This window comes from Apodemus sylvaticus, chromosome 10, assembly GCF_947179515.1.
Source record: "Apodemus sylvaticus chromosome 10, mApoSyl1.1, whole genome shotgun sequence".
Lineage (NCBI taxonomy): Eukaryota > Metazoa > Chordata > Mammalia > Rodentia > Muridae > Apodemus > Apodemus sylvaticus.
Window position 1 is genome coordinate 97,632,629 of NC_067481.1, and position 8,183 is coordinate 97,640,811.

Below are 8,183 nucleotides of genomic sequence, written 5' to 3' on the forward strand. Positions count from 1 at the left end.
CAGGAAGAGGTGCTTCAGAGTCAAGCCACATGCCACCTGACAGCTCTGGAACCACTTGAACCCGGCTTCTGGCCCAAATTCTAAAGCAAAAGTCAAACCCTTCTCCCGTGGTGTCTACAGTTTTCACCTCTATAGACCTAGCTGAAGGGGGACTTGCAGACTACCTTTGGTTAAGAAACTTAAGTGGTTACTTTTCGTCTATAGAATCTGCACCATGTGTGTGAAGGAATGTGTCAGGAGTACAATTCCTGGACCCTATAACGTGGTTCTGGGAGTTTATCCCATGCCTCATACTTGGTAGCAAGAGCTCCACCACTGAGCACACTGCCTGCTCATCATTTTCGTCTTCGTCTTCTCCGCCTCCTTCTAACTTACTGTGTTAATAATCAAGTGTATGTATGTTTGTCTGTTCAGGGTGCCCAAGAACGCAGTTCCTAAAGAAGTGAGGCATTGGATCTCCTGGAGATAGAGTTAAGGGGCTTGTTAAGGCAGCTTAGGCGGGTGCTGGAACCAAACTTAGCTCCTCTGAACGAACAAGGTCTTACTGAGCCATCCCTCCAGGCTACTCCCATTAATTTTTAAAAGTCCCTTTTTCTAGGGCTGATTAAAAAGTGGTCTCCTGGTAAGCAGAGCTGTAGGAAGCTGGCCTTGTACCTTCAAGCTAATGTCGGGTGGCCTTAACAGATAGTACCAAGCTCTCTGCAGTCTTGAGTATAACAAATTAAATCTGGTATTGTTGATTCTTTTCAATTTACCAACAAAAGGATATACTCAGGTACTGGAATTCCAAGATTGTGAAAACCACCATCTGGGTAGGAATCTTGGTTTCATTTCTGTGCTCTAGAATTGTGCTAACCCTGTTGCTGGGCACACCTTTGGAGTTAAGGTGTTTTAGGTTGAAAGTAAAGGGGTGGTGGCTTCTTTAAAGATTGTATCACTTCTATATAGAATGTTCCTGTAAGGGAAATTCTCATCTAAATTTCTCCTATTTGTATCTGAATTAGTGTATTAAATGTTTGTGACAGCCGGGCCGTGGTGGTGCACGCCTATAATCCCAGCACTCTGGGAGGCAGAGGCAGGCAGATTTCTGAGTTCAAGACCAGCCTGGTCTACAGAGTGAGTTCCAGGACAGCCAGGGCTATACAGAGAAACCTTGTCTCGAAAAAAACAAATCCAAAAAAAAAAAAAAAACCCAAAAAATGTTTGTGACAACCCCATGAAGAAAATGTTCTTTGTCCATGACAACAGTGAGTTCTTCTACATGTTCACAGTGTGACTTTCAAAATCAAATTAGCATTGAAAGCTGGGCATGCTGGTGCCTGTCTGTAATCCCAGAATTCAAGAGATTGAGACGGAAAAATCCCTGTGAATTCAAGGCCTGCTTGAGCCCTTTCTCAACAATAGCAGCAGGAATGTAGGGCTAACACAATAGTCTCAGCTAGGAAAGGAACTAAGCCTAACCTGTAAGGTGGGAGAACAGAACCAACTTCTGCAAAGTTGTCCTCTGACTTCCTAATGTGTGGCATGACACCAACCCCAAGCCCCTAAACACATGAAACATGAAATAAATATGTAGGTGAATAACATAGAGGCATTGTTATACTCTACAGATTTGGTAAGAGTTCTGGTAAGAGTTCTGGAATCTTGGTTTCTTTAAAAAACACAAATATGTATACTTTTTGTTTTAATCCCAGCTGTGAAGATGCTGGCTGCTTCGGACTGCCTGCAGCGGCTGACTGTGATTTGCCTGGGGCTCTGGCAGAGGTATGGTTTTGCCAGCTGCAGATAGTTTCTAGGATTGTGTGACATTTGTAATTCTGGGAACTTTTCAGAGGGTATATAAAAATACTAGAGCCCCCAAGAAGCATGGTTAGTGATTGCTGGTCTTCAGGGTGTGTGTGTGTGGGGGGCAGTCTGGTTGAGGTTTGTTATTAGCCTTGATCAAAGAAGAAACAAAAGAATCTCTCTCTCTCTCTCTCTCTCTCTCTCTCTCTCTCTCTCTCTCTCTCTCTCTCTTCTCTCTCTCTCTCTCTCTCTCTCTCTCTCTCTCTCTCTCTCTCTCTCATCCAGGCAGTGGTGGCGCATGCCTTTAATCCCAGCACTTGGGAGGCAGAGACAGGCGGATTTCTGAGTTCGAGGCCAGCCTGGTCTACAGAGTGAGTTCTAGGACAGCCAGGGCTATACAGAGAAACCCTGTCTCAAAAAACAAAAAACAAAACAAAACAAAAATATATCTATCTCTCCCTCCCTTCCTTCCCTCCCCCCTCCTTTCGATCCTATCTGCTCCCAGGGGGATAGTAGGTGAAACCAGGGTGAGGGGGATAAAGGGTGGGGAAAAGGAGAACCACAAAGTAGCAAAGACCAGCTACAAGTGGCTCCTAATGTGGAGGCTTCAAAGTTAAGAATAAACATGGGAAATTTGATTTCAACTGTCATAGAGGAAATGTCAGGGGACAAAGGAATGGATTGGGTTTTTTTTTTTTTCAAGAGTCCAGCAAAAAATATATTATAGTTACTACCACTGGGATATCCCCAGTTTGCTCCTAGGGGGATTTTCTGGGCTCTTTCTTTCTTTCTCTCTTTCTTTCTTTCTTCATATATTTTATTTCAAAAAGGGTTGAAAAAGCCTGGCTGAGCAGTTGGAAAATTTTCAGGTGGAAATGGAGGAGCCTGACAAGCAAAACACGGCTGAAAGGGGAAAACAAAAAGGGTGGCTCTCCTCTCTCTTCTGAAAAGGTTGCAGAGTTGGCGGTGCAGCTGGAGAGGCTGTGGTGGAGACTGAAGCAAGTTTCCTGCAGGAGGAAAAAGGGAAAGAATCTTCTCTGGAGGGTGGTCAGGTCAGAAAAAACATTGAAAAAACAGGAGGACAGTCTGATGACACTGCCCATTTCAACAGAAGGGTTAAACTCAAACCAACTACACGGCCAGAAGTAGAGGAGAGGTGGCCCTGGGTCATGAGATCACCAGCAGGTTTCCCAGGATTCCTACAGCAATGCCTGCTAATGGTGGGGAACAAAGTTGTGATGCAACAGGATGGAGTCCTATTGAAATGACAGAGCTAAACCTGTTTAAAGAGGCTGTGATTTCATATAGGATGCACTCAATTTATGTGAAATTCTAAATAACTGGGCTATTCAAAACAGCTTACCAGAGGCTAGTCCACAGTTGCAGTGGTTAATATGGTGGAGGGATGAAGCGGTGGCTATTGAACAATAAGACAGAGCAAGAGTAAGAAATACAGTCAAAGATCTGTTGCTGGTGAAGGGCAGTGCGCTGACATACAAGAACAGACCCAACTTGGTGACACTGCTATAGAACAGTGCCGTTTAGTGGCTTTAAGATCTAGGAACAAGCCGGGCGTGGTGGCTCACGCCTGTAATCCCAGCACTTGGGAGACAGAGGCAGGAGGATTTCTGAGTTCAAGGCCAGCCTGGTCTACAGAGTGAGTTCCAGGACAGCCAGGACTACACAGAGAAATCCTGTCTCAAAAAAGAAAAAAAAAAACAACAACAACAACAACAACAAAAAAAAAAGATCTAGGAACAAAGTTGAGGAGCACTGTGGGGGGGGGGGGGAGGGGTGTCCACCTCGGAGGAGCACAACAGTCCTCGGTTACAAAGATTATACAGATTATTCTTCTCTGGAGAAACCTTCATTGATTTTTTTTTGCATATAAATCTTTATTTATGAGACTTTATTTTTTCTGATAACATCAAATATATATATATATGTATATATATGTTCTGATAATATCAAATATATATACAAATATATATGTATATGTGTGTTATAAGAAATATATGTTATATATATCATATATATCATATATCAGAACATATATAATATATAGAGAGAGAAAGAGATGTTTTATATATATATATCATATATTTTTTAGAAGCATGCTCTGAACCACTTGGGCTGTTTAATTATTTCTTCTGAGTTAAACCATCCTCTTTTGTGGGAGGTGCTTAAGACTCAAGACCTAACAAAATGTACAGGGCTTGTAAGTCCACCTCCAAGGTACATAGGCAGGGAACGATTGCTAGGCAAGAGGAAAGTCTCTGGTGGATTTGCCTACAAATGGGGCAGGGGATCTAGCCATGCAACTGTCACGTGTCCTCCCCCACCCTGGAACGGGCAGGCTGGGGCACAGCTGCCCAGGGCACCAGCACTCCGTGAGTCCTCACCCATCTTCCTGTGACACCAATAAATCACTTGGGCACCAAACTAGATTTGGGTGGACTCATTTATTTGGCCCGTCACTGGTGCCCTAATCAGGGTAAATAGATATTTGTTCTTCTCAAGAAGTCATACACACATGCATCACCCATGTGTCATACTCAGTCATGACTTTTTTTAAAGTGTGCATGCACACTCGTGTTCATAGGTATGTGCTAGTACATGTGTGCATGTCTGTATGGAGCCCAGGGAACGAACACACACACACACACACACACACACTGAGTTGCTGAGTGTGACGGCTGATGACTTTAATCCCTGCACGAGGAAGGTATTATGAACTCATACAGGCAACTCTGTATGAGTTCAAGGCCAACCTGATCTACACAAGGAGTTCCAGGCCAGCAAATGGTGTAACGAGACCTTGACTCAAAAAAATCGTAAAACTAATCATCATGTTTATTTTGTTCATATATCTGCCACAGTATACTGTGGAGGTCAGAGAACTTATAGGAGTAGCTCTCTTCTTTCACTACGTAGGTTCCAGGGATCAAGCCAGCACTAGCTTACCACAGAACAAAACAGGACAAGAGCTACCTCTTTTGAGACAGGGTCTTTTGCTGACCTGAACACCCAGTAGTCCAGGCTGGGAAGCCAGTGAGCTCTAAAAATCTGCCTGTCCCTGCCCCCCAGTTCTGGGATTACAAATACGCACCACTGTCCCCTAAAAATCTGCCTGTCCCTGCCTCCCAGTTCTGGGATTACACATACGCACCACTGTCCCCTAATGTTTTTTCACACAAGTTCTGGCATTCAAACTTGGTTTCTCCTATTTGCAAGGCAAATACTTTATCCGCCGAGCTTTGTTTTTGAGACAAGGTCTCACTGTATATCCCTGACTGGCCTGGAACTTGTTCTGCAGAACAGGCTGGCCTGGAACTCACAGAGATCTACCTGCCTCTGCCTCCTGGGTACTGAATTAAAAGTATGTGCCACCATGGCTGGCTCTTCTGAGACACAGTCTCACTTTGTAACTTTGACTGGCTTATATGTCTAATATGTAGACCATGATAGCATAAATATGCTAGGATTATAGCTCCTCTCTCTCTCTCTCTCTCTCTCTCTCTCTCTCTCTCTCTCTCTCTCTCTCTCTCTCTCTCTCTCGTGTCTCCCTCTCCTAAGTGTGTGCCACCATGCCCAGTATGTAATGTTCTTTTTGTTGTTCTTTTGTTTTGGGGGGGGGGGGGCAAAGTCCTTCTATGCAGCCAAGAGTTGCCTGAAACTCTTAATCCCCCTGTTGCTACCTTCCAAATTACTCACACACACAGTTAAGCCCCCAGCTCTGTTGTCATGTCTTTTCAATTAGTTTAAAGTGTAAAATTCTGATTTGGGTTGGGTGGGGGAGTGGGTCAGGTGGAGAGGCATACACTTGGAGGCAGGGGGTGGAAGAAGGGGTTGGGGTTTTGGGGGCGGGGAAACTGGGAAAGGTTTTAGCATTTGAAATGTAAATGAAGATTATATTCATTAAAAAAAAATTCTAAGATGGGCAGTGGTGGTTCACGCCTTTAATCCCAGCACTTGAGAGGCAGAGGCAGGCCTATTTCTGAGTTCGAGGCCAGCCTGGTCTACAGAGTGAGTCCCAGGACAGCCAGAGCTATACAGAGAAACCCTGTCTAGAAAAAAAAAATTCTACTGTTCAATTCATGGCATTGACATGAATACATTTTGTAATATAACCTCAGCACTTCACAGCCAGAGGCAGGAAGAACACACAAATTGGAGGTTGTCTGGTCTATGCAACAAGTTTCAAACCAGCCAGGGCTGTGTCTCAAGACCTCGTGTTATCTCAAAATGGAAAAAAAGAGAAAAAGAATATCGACCATTTATTAGTAGAATTTCTTTTGGTTGTTTTGTCTGGTGTATATGGTAAGGTTATATTCACACTACACGCTTTAGGCAAGAAGATAACTGAAAGGCCGCTACCACGTCACTTTAATCATATGCTTCCCATGAACTCTAAATCACTTAGTGACAAGTATCAACCAGGTTTCCTTCTTTTTCCCCTTTGGTTTTTGTTCTAGACAGGGTTTCATTCTATAGTCTAGGCTTATCTGGAACCCACTATATGGCCGGAGATCCTCCTGCCTCAGCTTCCCAAGTACGGAGATCAGGCATGAGCATTCACTACGCACCAAGCTCTCAACCAAGTTTCTTTGCCATGAGGTTTCTAGTTTGCCCTTAGGGTTGGTTTGGACGTAGTTTAAATGAGTTCCCCCAGAGACTCATGGACTGGAGGCTCCAGCCCAGATGTGACAGGATCTTCAAAAGTTGAGGTGTAGATATATGTAGGCTCACTCCAGTAATCTCCACATCCTTGAGGCAGGGCACAGGATGGTTGCAGTGCCATGAGTTCAAAGCCAGGTGTGTCTGCATAGTAAGTTCCAGATAAGCTTGGACTACAGAATAAGATACTGTTTTTAAAACAAAAGAAATGGGGCTGGCGAGATGGCTCAGTGGTTAAGAACACTGACTGCTCTTCCAGAGGTCCTGAGTTCAATTCCCAGCAACCACATTGTGGCTCACAACCATCTGTAATGAGATCTGACGCCCTCTTCTGCTGTGTCTGAAGGCAGCTACAGTGTACTCATAAAAAAAAATCTTAAACGAAAGAAAAAGAAGTAAAAAGCATAGCCCAGGGTGGCACAAAGATAACCCCAGCACTCAGGGCTCTGAGGCAGGAGGGCTCTAAGTCCAGCATAACCTGGGTCACAAAGGTTTGAATTTAGCCTGAACTACATAGGAAGCCCCTGTCTCAGGGGGGAAAAAAGCAGCTTAGGATTTTTTATTCATTTTCTTTAGTGTGTGTGTATGTGTGGAGGCACACGAGTGCCATGTATTTGCAGATATTTCTCTTCCTCACCATTTGGGTCTGAGGAGATCAAACTCAGGTGTCAGGCTCAGTACCAGTTTCCTATTTTGTCTTGATTTCTTCACACCTACTTATTTAGAGTGTGTGTGATTATGCATGCGTGTGGAGATCAGAGGGCAACATTAACCACTTGAGTCCTGGGGATGAAATCCAGGGCATCTGACTTAATGGCAAATGTTTGTTTGTTTTTTAAAGATTTATTTATTTATTATATGTAAGTACACTGTAGCTGTCTTCAGACACGCCAGAAGAAGGCATCAGATCTCATTACGGATGGTGGTGAGCCACCATGTGGTTGCTGGGATTTGAACTCAGGACCTTCAGAAGAGCAGTCAGTGCTCTTAACCACTGAGCCATCTCTCCAGCTCCCATGGCAAATGTTTTTAAACACTTGTCTCATCTCACCTTCTCTAGAAGGAGATTTATAAGTCAGCCGCAGGTGGATCCTCAGAAGGGATCATGGAGCCCAGCTTCTCTCTAGACTCCATTTTTAGAGGCCATTTCTCCCTCTCACACATGTTCTTCGTGTGCTGCCAGCCCATGCTGGAGGCCCTCATCGGAATCAGCACACGGCTGCCCGGAGCTTCAATCCCCAAGGAAAGAATGAAAAGTGGGAAGGCAGTGATCTGTACAAATATCTGTGTGCAGTTTGACACACTGGTACACACCAATCTCTATGGAGCAAATTTCAAATATGGTATTTTGAGTGTATGTCCTCAGCCTTAAGAAAGAAAAAAAAAGAAAGCAAAAGCAAATATGGAACTCTAATTCATAAGCATTTCCTCCTGCCCCTGCCAGCATTGAGTACAATCCTGACGCCACTTCTTATATTTCTAGCAAAGTAGAAGTATATTGGGAAGATGGAAACTAGGTTTCTTATACTTGAGGAAGAGAGTTACAGATGCAGAGGTGGAAGGATATTGCCAAACCTGGCAATATCAGAACTGGAGGTGTCACTGTGCTGGTGATCTAAGTATGCTTACCCACCTCCACCTCCACCTCTCAGAGGGCTAGAGGTAAAGGAACCTTAGTACGGATGAATAAACGGGTATTCAGATTTGCCTTCTGAATACAT